The 25,383-nt window shown below is 37.8% G+C and overlaps 1 pseudogene; it reads left to right on the top strand.

Annotated features, from left to right (window-relative positions):
• The first annotated feature begins 2,734 nt into the window (after positions 1-2,734).
• LOC100026427 (olfactory receptor 5B12-like) lies at positions 2,735-3,753 on the top strand (annotated as a pseudogene).
• The last annotated feature ends 21,630 nt before the right edge of the window (positions 3,754-25,383 follow it).

Below are 25,383 nucleotides of genomic sequence, written 5' to 3' on the forward strand. Positions count from 1 at the left end.
CTGCCTGCCCATGTGTGCTCCTTCATTGCTCGATTCTCCTTCCCCACACACACCAGCTGCCTGGCACACGCCACTGACTGCTTACATCCCTCCCACCCTGCCCAGATACCCTGGACTGGGGCATGGCCATGGTCATAGCTATGGGCATGTGGCTCCCAGGGCAGCTCCCATGCCAGCTCCTGTGCCCTGAGGTGTGCTGATCCTGCATGTGGCCCTGTGTCATCAAAAGTGGGTACATGTGTCAATGCTGACGTGCATGTCATAGGTTCACCATCACAGACCTAGGACCTCCCATCTTTAGGCCTGAATCTTATTTCTTCTCCCAATATAAATATTATATATATATATATATATATATATATGTGTGTGTGTGTATATATATATATATATATACACACACATACAAATATATGATGTTATATTGTTTTAGTGATAACAGTATAAATGCTTTCCACCAAGTTTCCCCACCCTGGTTCCTGGATTTCCAAATATAAGTATACATTCTAAGTTTAGAAAAAGTACATATAAATAGCCTGCTATTACATATTCCATTTTATTGGAATAAGGGAGAAACCTTTCCAGAACCATGTACTAGTCATGAGATTTACCCTTAAAATAGAAATGTTACTTTGGCAGTCAGTAGTTTTCTTCCATTAGAGATTATAGCTTATTTTGCTCAAATGAGTTCCTTGGGGAACCCAATTGGCTACTAGAGCTATACATCTCTTATCTTTTATTCCTCCTACTTAACCAGCTTTTCTCCTTTTCTAGTCTTACCTGCTGTTTGGGAAGCTTTGATAGAGATGAGTTCTGATCAAATGTGAGCTGAAGATCACCTTTGATGAACTGTACTGACTTGAGATTCTCTGCTTCTGTTTATTACATTTTTTCCAAAGATGATCATGGGAAAAATGAAAAGAACCTATGAGCAGGGGTCCCCAAACTTTTTGCACAGGGGGCCAGTTCACTTTCCCTCACATTGTTGGAGGGTCAGACTATAAAAAAAAAAAACTATGAATAAATCTGTATACCATTGTCTGGGATAGCAGAGGTTGCAGCTCTGGCTGTGATGGGCCTGTCACACCTTACTCAGGCCCATCACTGCCACCACTATATTGGGCAGCAGTATACACAGTGAGGAATCCCCTCCCCTAGATCTCTGCTCACAATGTGACATCTTCCATTGTTCACCCACATAATCCTTTGTGCGGCACCTTGTTCTCATTCAGTTACTATCAGAACAAGGCACCACTCAAAGGATTATGTCACTGGAAATAGTATTGTACATGAGTGATGCTGTGCTTTGTGGCCCCGCCACATACAGTGCTACTCTCACTAACCACCAATGAAAGAGATGCCCCTTCCAGAATTGCAGTGGGGGCTGGATAAATTGCCTCAGGGGGCTACATGTGGGCCAAGGCCTGTAGTTTGGGGACCACTGCTCTATAGGTTCTAACATATTTATAGCAGCTCCCTTTGTGGTGGCAAAGAACTAGAAATTGAGGGTATGTCCACCAATTAGGGAATAGCTAAACAAGTTATGGCATGTGATTGTGATGGAATAAGAAATGCCATAAGAAGTAACAAGCAAGTTACTTTTTAAAAATACAGAAAAATATATATGAAATTAAGAACAGTGAAATGAGCAGAACCAATTGAACATTATATATAGGAATAGAAACATTGCTTGAAGAATATTTTGTGTGTCTTGACTAGTGGAGAAAGAACTGATAAATAGAAACAAGCAAGACATAGTTTAGATAAATATCTACTTTTAGTGTGCAGAGGGGAAAGAGGAGGAGAGATATTTGGAAACTTTAATGGAATAAAATGCCTGAGTGATATATAAAAAAATATGATTCAAAGATCCAGTTAAAGTTGGAAAAAGGAAAGATACTTTTATCTAAAATACAGCTATCATCGTATTTAAGGGGAAAAAAGGAACAACTGTCTATAGTTTGGATTAATAGCTAACACTAAAAATATGCCAAACCAAAAGTTGGTGATTTCACTGGAAACCAGAAAACCATAGGGTAAATGAAAGGATAAAATGGCTTGGGGCCACCTTCTGTTTATAAGGTGGCAGTGGTAACATATTGAAAAGGGACAGAATATGTTAGGGAAACAAATATACAAATCATATATTTATTGTTATATGATTCACTAGTGGTCTTTTTGAGATGACTCCCATAATTATGCAACATGTCCAATGATGACTTTTCCCACTCAGGAAATGGTGACTTCAGGCCATAGCATAGACCTTACAGCTCTGATGATTCCAGGACTAAGAAGGATCCTAGTGAAATCTCAGCCAAATTTCTTTGATCTCCCTTCTCTCAGTCTTTTGACTTTCCCCTTATTTGTTTTTCCATATCCCCCCTTATTCTTCTATGCTTTCTTCTTCATCAGAGTAGAGCATATCAGAAGGAAAGGTCTAGTTCTCCAGCCATGACCAGCAATAACTCCTTTTATGCTGATTTTTGCCAGAGAATAAGGAGCTTCCCTTTCCTGAAGTAAGGAATGGCATTATGAGAATTGTTAAGTTTGTAGATGATTGAAAAGGAAGCAATAATATATGAGAAATTCTTCATGAGAAACTGGATCAGTGCACTGGGGGACTCAGAGTAACTGCTTTGAAAATGACCTGAATGCTCTTGGTCCCTTGGTTCTCTTTTTCAATCCTTCATCTAACCTCTATTTTTATCTCTGTTTTATGTCTTGGAATCAGGCATTATGTAAAGCTAAATTTTATAATGGTTACTTTTTATTGTTGCAGGTGAATGACATCACACTAAAATGATATCAATGGAGAACAGCTCTGAAGTGAATCAATTCATTCTTATAGGGTTAACAGATGCCCCAGAGCTTCAGATTCCTCTCTTCATAATATTCGTCCTCATCTACCTCATCACCCTGGTAGGGAATCTGGGAATAATAGCTCTGATCTCCTGGGATTCCAGCCTCCACACTCCCATGTATTTTTTCCTCAGTAACCTCTCTCTGGTGGATTTTGGCTACTCCTCAGCTATTACCCCAAAAGTTATGACTGGTCTCCTCACAGGGGACAAGGCCATCTCCCATAATGGATGTGCTACCCAATTATTCTTCTTTGGGGCCTTTGTTATTATTGAAAGTTTCCTCTTAGCCTCCATGGCCTATGATCGCTATGCAGCTGTGTGTAGGCCCCTTCATTATACCACTACTATGACTTCAACAGTGTGTGCATATCTGGTCAGTGGGTCTTACATCTGTGGCTTTCTTACTTCCTCCATAGTCATAGGAAACATTTTTACTCTTTCCTTCTGCAGGTCCAATGTAATCCATCACTTTTTCTGTGATATTCCCCCTCTCTTAGTTCTCTCTTGCTCTGAAATCCACATCATTGAGTCAATAATCTTTATTTTAGGGTCATTCAATGCCTTTTTTCCATTTCTTGTCATTTTTACCTCTTATTTGTTCATCTTCATCACCATCCTGAAGATTCGTTCTGCTGAAGGGTGACAGAAAGCCTTCTCTACCTGTGCTTCCCATCTCACAGCAGTGTCCATATTTTATGGGACGTGCACCTTCATGTACTTTCGACCCAGCTCAAGCCACTCAATGGACTCAGACAAAATTGTGTCAGTATTCTACAGCATGGTCATTCCCATGTTGAATCCTCTGGTCTATAGCCTGAGAAACAAAGATGTCAAGAATGCATTTAGGAAAGCTATGAGGGGGCAACAACTTTACTTAGATCATCTTTTTTCTTAAAGAAAAACCCATCTTGGCACCTTACTCCCACTGAGATCCATCCCCTAAGTCAGGCTATTTTTATAACTTAAAAATTTTAGACAATATAATGTAGCATGAAGTATCATAAACTTGGAGTTAGGAGAATCCTGAATTTAAATTCTGTCTCAGACTCTTTCCTGTTATTAGCCTTAGAAAAGTAACTTAAGTCCTTAACCTCATTTTCTTCATGTTTAAAGGCCTTGATAATATCCCCTCTCTTATAGGAATATTGCATGTAATGAATGATATTTGTGAGTGGGCACACATACCCAGAAACATGATACACTAATTCTGTCTATTATCCTTCTAGAATGAGGAAGATCAGATAGATAATTTTTAAACAGTATATTACTCAGACAACTAATGTCACTGAGCTATTTGGAGATGGTAATGCCATTGCTTATTTATCAGCCCCACAAGCAAAAGTATGCTGGTAAATACTTAAGAACTAGGTCTCTGTTTTAAACACACACACCCACAATTTAAAAATAATCCTCCATTTTATTTCCTCTATCACTTTCTGTGTAGGTCATTGAAACAATAAGCCAAATCTTTATTTGTAGTATTGACTGATTTCTATGGTCTAAGTGCTCACATTCAAAATTTAATTGTCTTTTTCTGAGCCAACTGAAGCAGTTCCCAGCATGGCTACATTTGGGAAGGGATATAGATCACAATGTGGTTCTATAGGCATAGAAACAACTTTGATCCAGTGGGAGAGAGGCATTGATGGTATTTGATTATAATATCCTCATGACAACCTTGGTGTCTATTACCTTCTAGCCAATATGTGTTTTGGGAGCAGTTCCTGTGTTTATTTTAAACATCCTTTGATTTTATTCAGGGATGAGGTAAACTTTGTTCAGTATTTGATCATTTAAATTATTTTATAGGATGTGGAGATCCATCTTGACTATATTGGAAGAAATGGTGAAACATGCTATACTCTCAATATGTAGGCTGAATTTCTAGGCACAATTATATTCATGGGGTAATATAAAATTTAAAAAATGATGCTCTATTTTATTTTGTATTATTTATTAATTATTTATTGAAATTTGCATATAAACACCAGGATCAGTCTTGTTGGATTACATGCAAATTTAATTTTCTAGATCTCATTGTAAAATTTATGAGTATTCCTGGGGGCAAAAGTGGAACCACAAAGATTCAAATCTGTGAACTTTTGCTTACCAAAGGGAGACATGACTCAACCTAGTCCTCAGACATTGACCCACCCCAATATTTTCAGAGGATGTGAGTCAATGTGGTCATAATGTTTGCCCCACCATGAGAGCCTCTAGGAGATATAATTAAATTCTGTGTTTTTCTTGTTATCTTGAGTTATAATAATCCTCACTCTGAGTCAATGTATCGATAATTCCACACTTTATTTCAGAGTGATTAATCATATTCTCAGTCTTATTTGCATCATTAATTGCTTTTAATACCTTACTTAAGTAATTATATACAAGAGCTTCTCTGATTGTCAGATTCATCCTTGGATACCAAGGAGCCTTGTATCCCTTTTATTGTTATCTACTAGCCTTGCTTATAAGTTGATTTTGCTCAGATATCTGTGTTACAGATTCTCTTTATCAAAGATATCCACACTGAAGGACCGAAAGGCATGGAATATGATATTCCAGAAAGCAAGGGAACTAGGTCTACAACTGAGAATCAACTACTCAGCAAAACTGATTATATTCTTACAGGGGAGAGTATGGTCATTCAACAAAATAGAAGAATTCCAAGAATTTAAAAAAATATGACCAGACCTGAACAGAAAATTTGATGTCCAAGCACAGAACTCAAGAGAATCATCAAAAGTCAATTTAAAAAGAAGGAAAAAGAAAAAACTAAACTAAACTAAACAATAAAAAAACCTTTTTTAAGAGACTCAATAAGTTAAAATGATACATATCCCTATAAGAAAAGAGGTCATTCATAACTCTTAAAAATTGTTATTATCAGCTGGGCAACTAGAAGAATTACATTAGAGGGAACAGTGATAAACTGTATAGGATGAAATGACAAGACATAAATAGGTATAAATATATATGTATGTATAAATACATATGCAAGTGTGTAAATTTTATATGTCACAAAGAAGCTCATGGCAGGAGGGGGAAGAACATCAATACACTGGAAGGGTAAAGAGGTTGGTGATAGGAAATACTCAACTTTTACGTATATTGTAATTGACCCAAAGAGGGAAGAACAATCCAATCCATTGGGGCAAAGAATACATTTGCACCCTATAGGGAAGTAGAAGGGTAACAAACTGACTGGAGGGGAGGGAAGTAGTACAAGGGAGGGCGAGGGTGGGGGTAGTTTAAAAAGACTGTGAAGAAAATAAGGGGGGGATAAGAAAGGAGGGGGGTAGAAAGGGAAGTAAAATAAGGGTGGGAACTAGGGGGATTAATTAAAAACAAAATGGAGTAGAAGGAAATAGTGAAAGAATAAAATGAAGGACAAGGAGTAGAAATCAAAATGCTGGGAAATACACAGCTAGTAATCATAATTCTGAATGTGAATGGAATGAACTCACCCATAAAATCCAAGTGAATGGCAGTGTATTAGAATCCAAAACCCTACCATATACTGTCTACAAGAAACACACATGAGGAAGGTAGATATGCATAGTGTAAAAGTAGGAGGATGGATCCAAATCTATTGGGCATCAACTGGTAAAAAGAAGGCAAGGAGTCTCAATCATGATATCTGACAAAGCCACAGTAAAAATAAATCTAGTTAAAAGAGATAGGGGAAGGTAATTACACCCTGATAAAAGGCAGTATAGACAATGAGGAAATATCAGTATTCAACATGTATGCATCAAATGGCATAGGATCCAAATTTCTAAAGAAGAAACTAGTGGAGCTCAAGGATGAAAAAGATAGAAAAACTATATTGTGGGAGACCTGGCCCTTCCTCTATCCAAACTAGATAAATCAAATGAAGAAATAAATAAGAAAGAGGTAAGAGAAGTGAATGAAATATTAGAAAAATTAGAGTTAGTAGATATGTGGAGAAAAATAAATAAGGACAATAAGGAATACACCTTCTTTTCAGAAGCACATGGTATATTCACAAAAATTGACAATGTAATAGGGCATAAAAACATTGCAAATAAATGCAAAAGAGCAGAAATAATAAATGCAAACTTCTCAGATCACAATGCAATGAAAATAATAATTATTAAGGGTACATGGAGAGGTAAATCAAAAATTAATTGGAAATTAAACAATATGATTCTCCAAAACCAGTTAGTTAAAGAAAAAATCATAGAAACAATTAATAATTTCATTGAAGAAAAATGACAATGATGAGATATTGTAGCAGTCCACCCCTGGCTATGGGCAAGGGAAACAGTTAGTGTGTACAGAGTGGCTTAGAAGAGAGCATGCTCAGTCTTGCGCATGGCTAGGAAAGCCTCTGACCCTTGACCCCAGATTCCCCTAGGTTAGGTGGGAAAACAGGTTTCTTTGTGCTCACCTGGCTAAGAGAACCACACCTATACCTTGTCATTAACCAATGATAATCATCCCTGTGTATTGTGTCACATCAAAGAGATTAAGATTAAATATCGGCCACAGCAGGCTCTGCCCTCTCTTCTCTCTCTTCCTCACTTGGATCTCAGCTCTCACTGATGCCTGTCCTTGCTGGAGCTTGGCCTCTAGCCAAGCTCCATCTTTGATTCCTTTCCTGATTTACCTCTCCTACCTGGGACCTGGCCTTTGGCCAGGCACTCTCTTTTCTCTATCATATCTCCGACCTGTGTGGTATTAAATCTGGATCACTGGATGGGTATAAGCCTTCTGAGTAGTCCACTGATTGGAGTTTCTGCTGTGGCTCATTGATAATTAATAAGGCCTGGATTTCTGACTCATTCCTGCCACCGCATAGCCCTAATTTGGCTCCGCCACCCCCCTCGCGGCATACAGAACTTCTATCCTTCCTCTATCTTCCTACTTTGAGGCTTCTCGCTGGATCGAGGAAGCTTCATATATCCTTTCAAAATCTATGTGATGCAGCCATAGTACTCAGGGGTAAATTTATATCCTTGAGTTCAAATATTAACTAATTAGGGAGGGCAGAGGTCAATGAATTGGGCATGAAAATCAAAAAACTAGAAAGTGAACAAATTAAAAATCCTCAGAAGACTAAATTAGAGATCCTAAAAATCAAAGGAGAAATTACTAAAATGGAAAGTCAAAGAACTATTGATTTCATAAATGAGACTAGAAGCTGGTACTTTGATAAAACAAATAAAATAGACAAAGTACTGGTCAGTCTAATTTAAAAAAGGAAAGAAGAAAACCAAATTGACAGTATCAAAAATAAAAAGTGTGAATTTCAAAACTACTCCACCCCATTCAGACCATTCTTTAGAAGATGGGATTTAGCTATTCCCTGATCAATAACAATAGAGATACTTGGAATAACAAAATCATTTCTTGGAAACTACAATCTCCACCTTACTCAGGGTAACAAGATTAGGAAGGGCTGCAGCAAAACTCAAGATTTAATTATTTGAGAATATGGCCTTCAACAGACATGTGCAAAACTGGGTGATCCTAGGTATGAGAGACACAGGAAGTGAGGTAGAGAACCACTTTGGAGTTCTCAGGACTTCCTGTAAGGAGGGCTAGAGTCAATTGGAGGCTGGTGCTTGGAGTTGGAGGAGCCTGTGAACTGTTTTTCTCCAGATTGGTCATGTGAGTGATAGGGACTGATCTCTTTCCTTACCTTGGCTATCCATGGCCTTAAAGCCCACTTTGGCTCAGCCTGAGCAGAGTGGGTATTTAAAACCTCTTTCTCTCCCTTTTCCTTCTCTCTCTCTCTCTCTCTCTCTCTCTCTCTCTCTCTCTCTCTCTCTCTCTCTCTCTCTCTCATACTTTCTTCCTCCTGTTTGTAATTAAAACACCATTTAAAAAAAGTTGGCAGCTGAATTGAGTGTTTCATTTAGGAATTACATAGCTGAATTCCTTGAGACCTTAAATTAATATATATCAGTCTTTTAAAGTGATTTCAAAATCACAAAAGGGATACCTTACCTCTAGAGTAGTAGTCTCTTGGTAACCGAGGATGACGATTGTCTTTGTGCTCTTTCATCTGTGATGTAGTTGAGTGTGCACAAAAACACTTGTGCGCGAAGGAGATTTAAGTGGAAAAGTCAATGCACAGAGACAATCCCACTCTCTCGGCATTGGAAGCCTGGGTTCATTGGCATGAAAAATTGTTACACCTGGAGACTTCCTCAGCTGCATTGGATGGCCGTGTTGACTTTTGTGCTCCAACATTCCCTAAGCACTCCACAGTGCGTTGCTGCTTCGCCTTCTCAGCCGTTGAAACTTCTTAGTGGTTTCTTTCATCTGTTTGGCCAAAGCAGTCTTCACATGCTGGATGAGCAAAGCCTTAGTTCACCAGGGGTCTATGACCTGATGGCTACCCTCACAAGGTTTAGCCGGCCTGTCGAAGCCATTGCCAGGTGTGTGGCCGCTGCCGCATGCTAGCAGCTACTGGGAGCCACAAGTGAGAGCTGGGTGTCAGGTGAAGGTCAGAGGTTGTAGTGCTGCCCTAGGAGGGCACGACAAGCCCTCCATTCCAGAGATACTACTCCAACCTGAGCACCCCATAAACCCCAACCTCACCTCTAATGAAGAGGAAATTAAGGCAATCATTAAAAACTATTATGCCCAATTATATGGCAAGAAATAGGGCAATTTGGGTGATATGGATGAATATTTACAAAAATTTAAATTGCCTAGACTAACAGAGGAAGAAATAGATTACCTAAACAACCCCATATCAGAAAAAGAAATTGAACAAGTAATCAAAGAACTCCCTAAGAAAAAATCCCCATGTCCACATGGATGCACAAATGAATTCTATCAAACATTCAAAGAACAGCTAATCCCAATACTATAAAAACTATTTGACATAATTATCAAAGAAGGAGTTCTACCAAATTACTTTAATGACACAAATATGGTACTGATCCCAAAGCCAGGCAAGTCAAAAACAGAGATAGAAAACTATAGACCAATCTCCTTAATGAATATAAATGCAAAAATCTTAAATAGGATTCTAGCAAAGACTCCAGCAAATCATCATGAGGGTTATTCACTATGACCAGGTAGGATTCATATGAGGAATGAAAGGATGGTTCAATATTAGGAAACCCATCCACATAATTGAACTTATTAACAAACAAACTGACAAAAATCACATGATTAACTCAATAGATGCAGAAAAATCCTTTGATAAAATACAGCACCCATTCCTATTGAAAACACTAGAAAGTATAGGAATAGAAGGGTCATTCCTAAAAATAATAAACAGTATATATTTAAAACCATCAGCCAAAATCATCTGCAATGGTGATAAATTAGAAGCCTTCCCAATAAGATCAGGAGTGAAACAAGGATGCCCATTATCACCTCTATTATTTAACATTGTCCTAGAAATACTAACAGCACAATTGCAGAAGAAAAATAAATTGAAAGCATTAAAATTGGCAATGAGGAGAGCAAGCTATCACTCTTTGCGGATGATATGATGGTCTACTTAAAGAATCCTAGAGAATCAACTAAAAAGCTAGTGGAAATAATCAACAACTTTAGCACTCTCAGGATACAAAATAAACCCGCATAATTTATCAGCATTTATACATATATAAAACCCATTTCAGCAGCAAAAATTAGAAAGAGAAATTCCATTTAAAATCACCCTAAACAATATAAAATACTTGGGAATCTGTCTGCCAAGACAAACACAGGAACTATATGAACACAACTACAAAACACTGTCCACACAATTAAAACTAGATCTAAACAATTGGAAAAACACTGATTGCTCATGGGTAGGATGAGCTTACATAATAAAAATGACAATCCTGCCCCAATTAATTTACTTATTTAGTGTCATATGCATTGAACTACCAAAACACTTTTTTACAGAATTAGAAAAAAACATAACAAAGTTCATTGGGAAAACAAAAGATCAAAGATATCCACAGAAAATTATGAAAAAATGCAAAGGAAGGAGGACTTGCAGTCCCAGATCTCAAACTATACTATATAGCAGTGGTCATCAAAACAATTTGGTACTGGCTAAGAGACAGAAAGGAGGATCAGTGGAATAGACTAGGGGTAAATGACCTCAGCAAGACAGTCTATGATGAGCCCAAAGATCCCAGTTTTGGGGACCAAAATCCAGTATTTGTTAAAACCTGCTGGGAAAATTGGAAGACAGTACGGGAGAGATAGGGTTTGGATCAACATCTCACACCCTACACCAAGGTAAACTCAGAATGGGTGATTGACCTGAATATAAAGAAGGACAATATAAGCAAGTTAGGCAAACACAGAATAGTATACTTGTCAGATCTTTGGGAAAGTAAAGACTTTAAAACAAAGGAAGAGCTAGAAAAAATCACAAAATGTAAAATAAGTACTTCTGATTGCATCAAATTAGAAAATTTTTGTACAAACAAAACTAATGCAACCAAAATTAGAAGGGAAGCAACAAACTGGGAAACAATCATCATTACAAAAACCACTGACAAAAGTCTAATTACTCAAATTTATAAAGAACTATACCAATTGTACAAAAAATGAAGCCATTCTCCAATTGATTAATGGGCAAGGGACATGAATAGGCAATTTTCAGTTAAAGAAATCAAAACTATTAATAAGCACATGAAAAAGTGTTCTAAATCTCTTATAATCAGAGAAATACAAATCAAAACACCTCTGAGGTATCACCTCACACCTAGCAGATTGGCTAACATGACAGCAATGGAAAGTAATGAATGCTGGAGGGTATGTGGCAAAGTGGGGATATCAATGCATTGCTGGTGGAGTTGTGAATTAATCCAAGCATTATGGCCAGAAATTTGGAACTATGCCCAAAGGGCACTAAAAGACTGTCTGCCCTTCGGCTTTGTACCCCAAAGAGATAAGAAGGATAAAGGCATGTACAAAAATATGTATAGCTGTACTCTTTGTGGTGGCAAAAAAATTGGAAAATGAGGGGATGCCCTTCAATTGGGGAATAGCTGAACAAATATTGGTATATGTTGGTTATGGAATACTACTGTGCTCAAAGGAATAATAAAGTGGAGGAATTCCATGGGAACTGGAACAACATCCGGATTTGATGAAGAATGAAAGGAGCAGAACCAGGAGAACGTTGTACACAGAGACTGATTCACTGTGGTACAATTGAATGTAATGGACTTTTCCATCAGTGGCAATGCAGTGATCATGAACAACTTGGAGGAACTATCCACTATCCACTATCCACATTCAGAGGAATCACTGTGGGAGTAAAAACACTGAAGAAAAACAACGGCTTGATTACATGGGTTGAAGGGATATGGTTGGGGATATAGAGTCTGAATGAACATCCTGGTGGAAACATCAACAAAATGGAAATAGTTTCTGATCAAGGATATAAGTAATACCCAATGAAATTGCGCGTTGGTTGCAGGAAGAGTGGGTGGAGGGGAGGGAGGGAAATAATGTGATTATTGTAACCAAGGAATAATGTTCTAAATTGACTAAATAAACTAATTCAAATGGAAAAAAAATAAAATTAAAAACCTGAAGACAGCTAAAAATGAAATGCAAAATGACATGGCTATTTGGGCATTTAAAAATATTAATATCCTTCTGTATTAAATTAATGAAGATAACTCATTTTTCAGTATTTACTATTTATTACTTTAATAACGAGAAGAACCTATGACTTTTGTCTTTTATTCTCAGATCTTAACATGTTGCTTCATAGAAGATGAATGCCTTAAATCATATTTATGAAATATTTATTATGTACCAAGAACCATGTATAGCACCACGAAAACAAATATGAAAGCAAATCAGTCTCTAATCTCAAAGCATTTATGATTTGGGAGGAGCTCATCCCCTTGTAGAGGAGGGAAATCTAAAATTAAAATGAAGAAGTCCCAAGTTTGAATTCTTCCATTGTTATTAAGGAGCTGTGTGACCCTGGCCAAATTACTCAACCTCTCCCATCCTCAGAAAATAGTAAGGGTTTAGGTGAGGATGAATGTTCTTGGGAGTTCAGAATATCAAGGCTTAGTTCTCCCTCTGACATACTGAAGGAATCTGAGTATGTTGCTCCACATGTTTTCTTCTCTTGGCCACCTCAATCAATAGAGTTGAGTCACTTACCAGGTCACACAGTTTATTCATGACTGAGCTGGGTGTAGAACCTTGGTCTCCTTACTCCCAGTCTGTCCTCTTCCCCCATAGCATGAAACTATCAAGAATGTTGTGTGGGTATAAACCGTTTCCATTGCTGAGATTCTCTGAAATACAATTTTAGTCTCTGATAAGAGGTGGCAAGGAGAATGAAATTCCATCCTCCTGCTCCCTGTGCTTTATCTATCAGCTCCACCTACCAAGTATGACACTATCTGGATTCCCATTGCCCAACTTATCTCAAACTTAGAAAGTTTCTTCCAATCTCTAGTTAAGTGAGATCAGAGGTGAGTCTCTCTGAAAACTCCTCTGAATCAATGAGTCATTCTCCCAAGGAAAAACGCACAGAGGGCACAAAGTAATCTGGATGAAGCTGACATAAGAGGATATAGACACAGACATATAGATTATATCTGGTGTCATGTGGGCAATTTTTCTATTTTATTTTTTTTTAATTTAAAGGATGGCATCTAGGAAATTCAGTGGCATAGAAATAAGAGGTTCGGTGTTCAAATATGACCTTGGATCCTTCCTGTATGATTCTGGGCAATTCACTTAATTCCCTCTGGAGGAAGGTAATGAAAAGCACAATGAAGGAGAAATTCATGATCTGGAGTAGCTGTCCTAAATGAGTATCTATTCCTTAAATCCATTCCATCTCAAATATCCTTTTCCTGATTCCTTAAGGACAAAACTCATTTCTTGAAAATACACACACACACACACACACATACACATATATATAATATACAATTATGTATATACATAGAACTATAATACTTATAGATATAAACTCATAATCACTTGCATGTTTATATAAACATAAATATATATATGTGTAGATATGTATATACATATGCACAAGCTTGACTATGACTGTATATATGTACAGTCATAGTCTTAATCAAACTTCAGCCTGGATTTCTACTTTTGGACATCATTTGCAAGAGATACTAGAGAGGAAGGAGGGAAAAGTATTTTCAAATCCTACTTTTTCTTACTTCCTTCATGTCTGATTTCCTGAAACATCAATATCAAAAATCTTATTTTTAATGCTTTGGATAAAAAAATCAGCTTCAGATTCCACAGATGGAAAAAAACCCACTGAATTGACATTTGAGCAGGGCGGAATTAGAAGTCATTCAAGATTATTTCCTATAATAATGAAGCTGTTTAATCCAGAAAAGGGGATTGTTTTTACCTAAAGAAATATTTTGTTACAAAGCAGCAGTCATCAAAACAATTTGGTACTGGCTAAGAGACAGAAAGGAGGATCAGTGGAATAGACTGGGGGCAAGCAACCTCAGCAAGACAGTATATGACAAACCCAAAGATTCCAGCTTTTGGAACAAAACTCCACTATTTCATAAAAACTGTTGGGAAAATTGGAGGACAGTGTGGGAGAGATTAGGCTTAGATCAACACCTCACACCCCACACCAAGATAAATTCAAAATGGATGAATGACTTGAACATAAAGAAGGAAACTATAAGAAAATTAGGCGAACACAGAATAGTATACATGTCAGACCTTTGGGAAGGGAAATACTTCAAAACCAAGCAAGAATTAGAAAGAGTTGCAAAATGCAAAATAAATAATCTGGATTACATCAAATTAAAAAGTTTTTGTACAAACAAAACCAATGTAACCAAAATCAGAAGGGTAGCAACAAATTGGGAAACAATCTTCATAAAAACCTCTGACAAAGGTTTAATTACTAAAATTTATAAAGAACTAAATCAATTGTACAAAAAATCAAGCCATTCTCCAATTGACAAATGGGCAAGGGACATGAACAGGCAGTTCTCATCCAAAGAAATCAAAACTATTAATAAGCACATGAAAAAGTGCTCTACATCTCTTATAATCAGAGAGATGCAAATCAAAACAACTCTGAGGTATCATCTCACACCTAGCAGATTGGCTAACATGACAGCTATGCAAAGTAATGAATGCTGGAGGGGATGTGGCAAAGTGGGGACATTAATTCATTGCTGGTGGAGTTGTGAATTGATCCAACCATTCTGGAGGGCAATTTGGAACTATGTCCAAAGGGCGATAAAAGACTGTCTGCCCTTTGATCCAGCCATAGCACTGCTGGGCTTGTACCCCAAAGAGATAATGGACAAAAAGACTTGTACAAAAATATTCATAGCTGCGCTCTTTGTGGTGGCCAAAAATTGGAAAATGAGGGGATGCCCTTCAATTGGGGAATGGCTGAACAAATTGTGGTATATGTTGGTGATGGAATACTATTGTGCTAAAAGGAATAATAAAGTAAAGGAATTCCATGTGAACTTGAACAACCTCCAGGAAGTGATGCAGAGCGAAAGGAGCAGAACCAGGAAAACATTATACACAGAGACTGATACATTGTGGTACAATCGAAGGTGATGGACTTCTCCATTAGTATCAATGTAATGTCCCTGAACAATCTGCAGGGATCTAAAAAAAAATACTACCCACAAGCAGAGGATAAACTGTGGGAGTAAAAACACCAATGAAAAGCAACTGCTTGACTACAGGGTTGGAGGAGATAAGACTGAGGAGAGACTCTAAATGAACACTATAATGCAAACTCCAACAACAGGGAAATGGGTTCGAGTCAAGAACACATGTGATAACCAGTGGAATCATGCGTCGGCTATGGGAGAGGGAAAGGCGGGGGGGGGGGGGGGGGAAGGGGAGGGGAGGAAAAGAAAACGATCTTTGTTTCCAGTGAATAATGTATGAAAACGACCAAATAAAATAATATTTTTTAAAAAAAAGAAATATTTTGACATTTTCTTGATTAGAGAATCTTCTTGTAACTTAATCTGGTAAAATATCGACACCTCATTCAAGAACAATTTTGTCCATTTCTTCATATAAATGATCCATTTCATAAGTTATACAATGCATTGGAAGCCTTTTTCTAAGAGTATTCCCTAGACCAATAGCCTACTATCTGTAGTCATTATTGAGGACTAAAACCCCAGTGGAGAAAATGTCCACCATCCCTATTATTACCATAAAATATAATCTGGATGAACTAAAATTATAGAAATTATGGAAACAATTTGGGAAAAAATTAAAATTAATTAAAAACCTAACAAATTATTACCCAGCTGTCACTATTAAGATAGACAAATCAGCCTAAGAAAGAGACAGGAGGCAACAGGTAGCAAGTGATTAAAACTACCATAACCACGATCTTTGTACACCACCACCTCTTAGAATCTGGTAGAAAGAAAAAAAACACAAATGAATCCAAGTCTATTATTTAGCCTATGTTTAAAATTTCTAATTATCAGAAGAAACTCATCGTAAGAAATCCTATGTTGTAATCCCTAAATAATAATATCAATGATTGTAGTGGAATAGGAGTCAAGATGGCCATGGAGAAGCAGCAAAAGTCTAGACCTCTGTGAAAACTCTCCTAGAGCAATCAAAAACTAAGTGCTTCTAGGGCACAGAATACCAAATCGAACAACAGGACAGAGCTGGGGATCCTCCTGCTCAATTCAACTTAAAAGATATGTTAAGAAGCCTGAATTCTTATGTTTAAGGAAAAGGAAGAGGGAAGGTCCCAGGGCCCTTCCCCCACCAATTGTGCTGAGTCTCCAGAGGTTGCTGGAATCTTGGGGAATATGGTTTTAGCTCTTTCTGGTTTAGGTATCAGTACCATATTTGTATCATGAAAGAAATTTTGAAGAATTGCTTCTTCCTTTATTTTTTCCACATGGTTTATGTAGAATTGGATTTACTTGTTCTTTGAATGTGGTTGAAATCACCTGTGAAACCATCTGGCTCTGAGCCTTTTTATTGGGCAATTCTTTAATGATTTCTTTAAATTATTTTTCCATTTAGGGTTGTTTAAGTATTCTTTATAATCTTTTATTAAACTTGGCATAGAGCTTCACAATCAAATATAAAACAGAAGAAATATTAAAAGAATTCTTTTTAGAACATAATCACAATAATGATTGTATTCAATAAAGTGAAGCAGAAAGATTCTTTGGGATGAGATTATTTAATTTCCAATTAACTTTTATTCTTTTATAATTGCCTTAGGTAAAAATGGAGATTTGAATCCTAGAATTCAATCCTCAGAAGTCCTCAGTATTTCCCAGAGTTCCCTATAATTTCAACTGAGTCTCCATCTGGGTGAAATCACAGTTAGTATCTAATGGGCTCTCTGTCGCCCACAGGGCTCTTCCGCTACTCGACCATGGCAATGATGTAGTGGGTAAGCTAAGCACAGAGCTTTTGAATGGGCTAATCAGCCCTAGGCATGTGGTTTTTTTTATTTTGTATTTTCTTATTTCTTGATTTCTAATAATCCTTAATAAACCTCATAAAATATAATATTTCTATTACTAGAGACTAATTTAAATTTTACACTTATTTTCTGAAAAGAATGTTTTTAATATTTCTGCTTTTCCATATTTTATTGTGAAGTTTTGTGCACTATTATGTGGTAATTTTTGTAAAGGTATCATTTACTGCATAGAAAAAACAATGTATATTCCTTTCTATTTTCATTCCATTTTCTTTAGGATTGTGTCATAACTAACTTTTCTAAAATTCTATTTACTTCCTTAAATTCTTTTTTATTTTTTTTATTTGGATTCTTCTAGTTCTGAGTAGAGAAAATCAAGATTTCCTATTAGTAGAGTTTTATTGTTTATTTTCTCCTGCAGCTTATGTAACACCTTCTTTAGGAATTTACACACTATGGAATTCAATGAATATATGCTTAATATTGATAGTATTTCATTGCCTATGGTGCCTTTTATTTGGATATAATTTCCTTACTTATTTTTAATTAGATCATTTTTTACTTTTTTTTTTCTCTGACAACATGATCATTACCCCTGATTTTTTAACTTTAGCTAAAACATAATAGATTCTACTCCAACTTATTTTAACCTTGTGTTTCTCTGTGCTTTAAATATGTTTCTTATGGACAATACAGTGAAGGATTTTTCTTTTAATCCACTTTGCTATCCTTTTTCAGTTTTATGGGCAGGTTTGGCCCATATATATTAACTTTTATTTTTGTGCTCCAACACGCCATAAGCACTCCACAGGGCTTTGCTGCGTTGCCATCTCAGCCATTCAACCTTCTTATTGCTTTCGTCCCCCTATTCCACCGAAACAGTCTTCACATGCTGGGTGAGCAAAGCCCTGGCTCACCAGGGGTTGACAACCTGATGGCTACCTTCACAAGGTTTAGCCGGCCTGTCGAAGCCCTTTCCCAGGGTGTGGCCGCTGCCGCATGCTAGCAGCTACTGGGAGCCCTAAGTGAGAGCTGGGTGTCAGGTGAGGGTCAGAGGCTGGAGAGCTGCCTTAGGAGGGCACGACAACCCCTCCATACCAAAGATACTACCCCTCCCTGAACACCCCATACACCCCAACTCTTCAAATGCACATTAAGCCTCGCCATCCAAAATGCGCCCAGACAGTTCTTGCATTTTACAACGTGAGTCGTCTTAGAGATCCATCTTATTTGCAAACATTCCAGTTCTGCCTGGATGACAAGCTGTCTGACAAGGGACCACTCACTGGAAGCTCAACCGAGAAATGGAACCACTTCAGAGACGCAGTGAAGGAAACATCAAAGGCAGTCCTAGGCCCCAAACAACTCAACCACAAGGACTGGTTCGATGAGAACAACACTGCTATTGAAGACCTATTAAGCAAAAAGAACAAAGCCTTTATGGAGTGGTAAAATAACCTAAACTCTGCTCCTAAAAAGGACAGATTCAAGTCTCTCCAAGCCATGGCACAGTGTGAGATCAGGAAGATGCAAGACCAATGGTGAGAAAAAAAGGCAGAAGAAATCCAGCACTTTGCTGATACGAAAAACTACAAACAATTTTCAGTGCCGTCAAGACTGTCTATGGGACATCAAAACCCACCACCACTCCCTTGCTATCCTCTGATGTTGACACTCTCATAAAAGATAAAAAAGGCATCAGCAACAGGTGGAAAAAACACTTCAGTCAGCTTCTCAACCGACCCTCTTCAGTCTACCAAAGCACCCTTGACCAGATCCCCCAAAACTGCACCATTGAACAACTTGATGTCCCTCCTTCAATAGAGGAAGTCCAAAAAGCCATTAAACAAATGAGTGCAGGCAAGGCACCCGGGAAAGACGGGATCCCACCCGAGGTGTACAAGGCCTTTAATGGAAAGGCACTCCAGGCATTCCACATAGTGCTGACCAGCATATGGGAAGAGGAAGACATGCCCCCAGAACTCAAAGATGCCTCCATCGTAGCCCTATACAAGAACAAAGGTGCAAGAGCAGCCTGTGACAACTACAGAGGCATCTCACTACTCTCCACTGCTGGAAAGATCCTTGTCCGTGTTATACTCAACAGACTCCTGTCATCTGTTTCAGAGCAAAACCTGCCTGAATCACAATGTGGCTTCTGACCAGATCGTACCACCATCGACACGGTCTTCACAGTGAGGCAAAAGGAGGAAAAATACCTTGAGCAGAACCTGAGTCTCTACATTGTCTTCATAGACCTGACAAAGGCTTTCGACACAGTGAACAGGGACACATTGTGGGTGATCCTTAGCAAGGTCGGTTGCCCAGCAAAATTCATAAACTGATCCAGCTCTTTCATGTCAACATGACAGGGGAAGTCCTATCTGGTGGAGAGACTTCTGATCACTTCAACATCTCCAATGGTGTGAAACAAGGCTGTGTTCTCGCTTCAGTACTATTCAACCTATACTTCACCCAAGTATTACGACATGCTTGATGGATCTAGACCTGGGCTTCTACATCAAATACCGAATGGATGGCTCACTATTTGACCTTCACCGCCTGACTGCAAAAACAAAGACAACAGAGTGACTCATCCTGGAAGCTCTCTTCGCAGATGATTGTGCTCTCATGGCCCACCAAGAAAATCATCTCCAAACCATTGTGGACAGGTTCTCTACAGCAACAAAACTGTTTGGCTTGACTATCAGCCTCAGCAAAACAGAGGTGCTGTTCCAACCTGCACCAGCGTGGCCAACTAACCAGCCATGCATTACAATCAACAGCACACAGCTTTCTAACATCAACACTTTCAAGTACCTGGGCAGCACCATCGCCAACGATGGGTCCCTAGACCACGAGATTAATGCCAGGATCCAAAAGGCCAGCCAGACACTTGGGAGGCTACACTCCAAAGTCCTCTAACACAGAGGTGTAAGCACTGCGACGAAGCTCAAAGTGTATAATGCAGTGGTCCTCAGCTCGCTCCTGTATGGTTGTGAGACATGGACACTGTACCGGAAGCACCTGAAACAGCTGGAGCAGTTCCAAAAATGCTCTCTCCGGTCAATCATGAGGATCCGATGGCAGGACCGAATCACCAACCAGGAAGTCCTCAACAGAGCCAACTCCACCAGCATCGAAGTCCTGGTCCTCAAAACCCAGCTACGATGGTCTGGACACGTCATCCGCATGGACCCACAGTGAATACCAAGACAGGTATTCTATGGTGAACTGTCAGCTGGACTCAGGAAACAAGGTCAACCAAAGAAAAGATTCAAGGATCAGCTAAAGTTAAACTTGGAGTGGGCTGGCATTACACCAAAGCAACTAGAACTTGCTGCCTCTGTCAGAAGCAGCTGGTGAACCCACATTAACCATGCTGCCACCATCTTTGAAGATGAGCGACGTCGATGTCTTAGTGCTGCGCATGAACGCCGACATCAGGCCACAACCGCACCTGCCATAACAACTGGCGTCCCATGCCCCATGTGCCACAAACTCTGCGCCTCAGCCTTTGGACTCCAAAGTCACATGAGGGTACATCAATAGATGATAATGCACAAAGACAATTGCCATTCTCAGTTACTGAGAGACTACCACTACTATTAACTTTTAGGATTACTAATTGTGGGTTTCCCTCTTTTTTATATTTCCAAATTGACCTTTTTCTCTCTATCCATTTGGCCTTTCCTATTCATAAATCTTTTGCTTCCAACAACCACCTTTCCCAATTTACCCTACTTTTTGTCCACACCCCCTTTTCTATTATTCCTCTTTCCCTCCAAATTTCTATAGGATAAGGTTGATTTCTAAAGCTTATTGAGTGCGGGTGTTATTCCCACTGAGCTAATTCCAATGAAAGCAAAGTTCAGATATTGCCCACAATACCCCTAAAATTCTCTACTGAATTGACTGGTAAGTGCCACTTCATATGAGATAATTTACCCCTTTTATCTTTCTCTTTCTCTAATCTGATTTTTTCCTCTTTTCCTTCCCTTGATTTTTTAAGAGAGATATCAATCCAATCTATTCCATTTATTTCCTTCCTTCTGTAAGTATATAGCTCATGCTGTCCTATAGTTACAAAGTTCTTAAGTATCTTTAAATACCTTAACTATTCTAAGTATCTTGAATTTCTTTAAGTACCTTAAGTATCTCAAGTATTATTTTCACATTTCCATTTATGTTTTTATGCTTTTCTAAATTTGGTCATTACACTTTCTTTTCCATTCTTTTCTGAGGAATACCTGAAAGTTCTTCATTTCATTAAATATCACTTTTCACCCTGAAACTTAGCACTGAAACAGATTTATATATATTATATACCCATATCTATCTCACCATATATTATATGATTTTCAAAATATTCAATTAATGACAATTAAAATGTTATTTCTAGGGGGCAGCTAAGTGGTTTAGTGGATTGAGCCAGGCCCAGTGACAGGAGGTCCTGGGTTCCAATCTAGCTTCAGAAACTTCCTACCTGTGTGATTCTGGGCAAATCACTTAACCCCCATTGCCTAGCCCTTACCACTCTTCTGCCTTAGAATCAATGCACAGTGTTTATTCTAAAATGGAAGATCGGGGTTTATTTTAAAAAATGAATGAATAAAAGTTTTTTAGCCTTTATTTTCTGTCTGGAATAAATACTCTCTATTGCTTCTAAGGTATAAGAGTGTCAATGACTGGGCAATTCAAGTTAAGTGACTTGCACAGAGTCACAAAACTAGGAAATATCTGAGAGCAGATTTGAACCCAGCAGAACCCAATACCCAACACTGGCTCTCTATCCAATGAATTGCCTAGGTAGCCCTTCATCAAAATCTCTTGATAATATTCTGGTCTCAGATTATCAAACCCATTTCAAAGATGAATGAGCTGAAACTTGGAGGAGTTTTGAGATTTGGTCAATGTCACAAAACTAGAGGACTAGAATCCAACTTTAGTTAATGACCACATCTAGGAATTTTCTGATCTCATTTTGTTTTAAAAAGCTAAGAATGAAAAAGTTCTTATGAAAAAGTGGTCTCTGTGTATTCATGGGTTTCCTCCCCCACCTCCCAAGGTCAGAGTACAAATTAATGGCTTGTTTTGTTCATGAGTTGGCAAAAGAACTTCTGTGTATCTCCAAGGGAGTACCATCTCCTCAGAGATTCAGGACCTCTGGATCTGCATAAAGTCCTTGCCTCATTCTTGACTACAGCTACTGACTTTAAACATTCCACTATCAGGCTCAGTGCTCTGTTATCAGCTCATGCATCAAATTTTCCAAGTCATTGCCAGTTTTCTTTTGTGTTTCCTGAGGGTAAACTGAATGGAGGGTAGGAGTGGGCATTGCTAATTGTACCGCCATCCTTACCATCATAATGGCCAGGAATGACCTCTCTGCCACTAGGAACATTTGAATTCTTTGCCCCAGTAAATTGTGAAGAGTTTCCCAACAGGAGCATCGCATGCTTCCTAGGCTTAGGTCTTCCAGGCCAATCTTGGAATATAAAGTTATTGACTAACTCTCCTCTTTCAAGTCTTGGCCACCTTTTGCCTTATCAAGGCAGATGGATTCTAGAATATCTAATCCAAAATTGTAGTTCTTATGTAGCCAGAAACATGGTATAGTAGAAATATTACTGGACCTGGATGCAGAGAGACCTGGAAGGGAAAAATAAAAACTTTTCTATCTCACACACTAACTTCCTATTACCCCAAGGGTAAGTAACTTGCCTCCTTCTATTTCTTTATTCTTAAAATGCATAGTTATCCATGTGGTACTTGTCTTTCTTAAAGTTCAAATGAGATCATGTATGTAAATTGCTTTTCAACATCTAGGTGCTTTCTAAGCACCAATTTTTATCTTCTAGTTGCAGCTTTCTAGTTCATTATTCTTTAGGAAGTAAAGGAACACTGAAGCATGGGTGCCTGTAAAGCCCTAATAAAAAATTAAATAATATTAATTAAGAGTATACCATGTGCAAAAGAGTGCATTAAATTCTTGGAGGAACAGGTTGATAAGAAAATTTAGATAAATTATGGTAATTGCCTTGTAGTTCTTTTTTTATGTAGGACTTAATATTAATAAAGAGCTTTCTATTAATTTCCTCATTTAAATTTTCCAGTAATTGGGTGAGATAAGTATCATTATAATTTCATTTATAGATAAGTAACGTAAGACTGAGTGACTTAAGTGATTTGTGTAAACAGTGTAAAGTCAAGTAGTTTTCTTGTTTGCCAAATATGTTAAAAGTTGGGGTTGGGATCAAATGATCCAAGATATTTAAAGTACCTTGCATACATTAAAGATATAGCTCTCTAACAGTGAATGGAGCACTGTAGCTATAACCAGCAAGTACTGAATTCAAGTCTTACATCAGACACTATCTGATCCTAACAAAGTCATTTAACCTCTCTTTGCTTCAGTTTCTCAAGGATAAATGGAGATAAAACCAACACCTGAGTCTCAGAGTTGTGCAAACCAAAATGATAGGATAGAAAATGTTAAACATGGGGCTTGGCTCAAAATAGATGCTATATAAATTCTTCATCCCTTTTCTCCACTAACAGAGGTGTTAGTTATAAGATTAAAAAATCAATATCCAATGACTCGAAGTATTATATTTTATAAGATTATCAATATTCACTTGAAGTAGAAGAAAGTAAAAACCATCAGTAAAGAGCAGTTTCCCAGACTGTGAAAGAGGGAAAAGAGAGATGGCAGGGTTACAGAAACTATTTTCTACAAAATTTAAGGATGTAATTTGGGGAAGAAAGAGGAATTCTGGGAAATGAAGTCTTGGGGTACAAAATTCTAAATACACATAGTTCTTATTATCTTACTCCCTCTTATCTTCCATCCTTCTGTACTATATTCAAAGGCCATTCTCCTTTTAGAAAAAAATAAATGTAAAATATGAATTGAGCAGCTTTGAGCTATCATTCATTGTATTTGTCTTGAGAATTAGTCCAATTTCTAATTTGATTATCCTTTCTTTCCATAAATAGTCAATTAAAAAATACTTCCCTTTCTAAAGTGTTTAGCTTTCTGGACATACTTCAGTTCATCCTGAGCCCAAACACTCCTCTGACTCTAATACTATATCATCAAAACTTTGATTCAGAGATGGAAGGAATCTCAGAGGTCATGTACTCTGATGGTAAGTCATTTGAATTCTGCAACTTCTTTATCCACAAACATGTGTATAATCACCCTTGAGGTACTTATCTCATAGCATTTCTTGGGGCTCCAAAGAGATCATGTATATAAATTGTTTTCCAAAATCTACGTACTCCTATAAACATCAGTTATTATCTTCCACTTGCAGCTTTTCACTCTCACCATTCTTCAGTAACTGAAGAAGCGATTTGAGGGTCAGGCACTAAATTAAATAATGGTGATTAAGAGCATACTATGTGCAGAGCAGTCCATCGAATTGTCCAGGGAGGGGGTTGATAAGAAAGTTGAAATGAGATGTGGCCAGTGCCATCAACAATAATAGCTCACACTTATATTGGACTCCAATATTTGCAAAGAGATTTCCATGGATATTCTTATGTAACTCTCCCAATAACTATGTAAGAGAAATACTATTATTATTGTACCTCTTTTACACTTAAGTAATTTGAGGCTGTTACTTGAATGACTTCTCTAGATAGATACAATTAATACTGGTCTGAGGTGGGATTTCAACCCACATCTTCTTGAATCAAAGAAAAAGCTTTAAGCACTACATCACATTGTCACACTAATACTTTATAGTGCAGTAGCACTTCTATCCTCTTTTCTCTATTTCTTTGTGGGTCTCAGAACACCCACTCATCCATTATCAGGTAGAAGCCCAATAACCTGTACTGAGCAGAGTAGCTCTCATGTGTATAGCACTTGATACTTGGCAAACACTTTTCTTACATTCACAGTGCAAACTACAGACTTTCAGGAATAGTATTCCCTTTTTCCAAATGAGAACAGAGAACCACAAGGATTGATTAATTTCTGTGAAATTATAGAACAGATTAGAGAATTATAGAATAGAATAGTGCAAATCCAATCAGCATTGGAATCCAAGACTTGAGACTCTCAATCAAGTGCTCTCTCCAACTTAATACTATCCACCAACATTG

This window comes from Monodelphis domestica, chromosome 6 (genome assembly GCF_027887165.1).
Source record: "Monodelphis domestica isolate mMonDom1 chromosome 6, mMonDom1.pri, whole genome shotgun sequence".
Classification (NCBI taxonomy): domain Eukaryota; kingdom Metazoa; phylum Chordata; class Mammalia; order Didelphimorphia; family Didelphidae; genus Monodelphis; species Monodelphis domestica.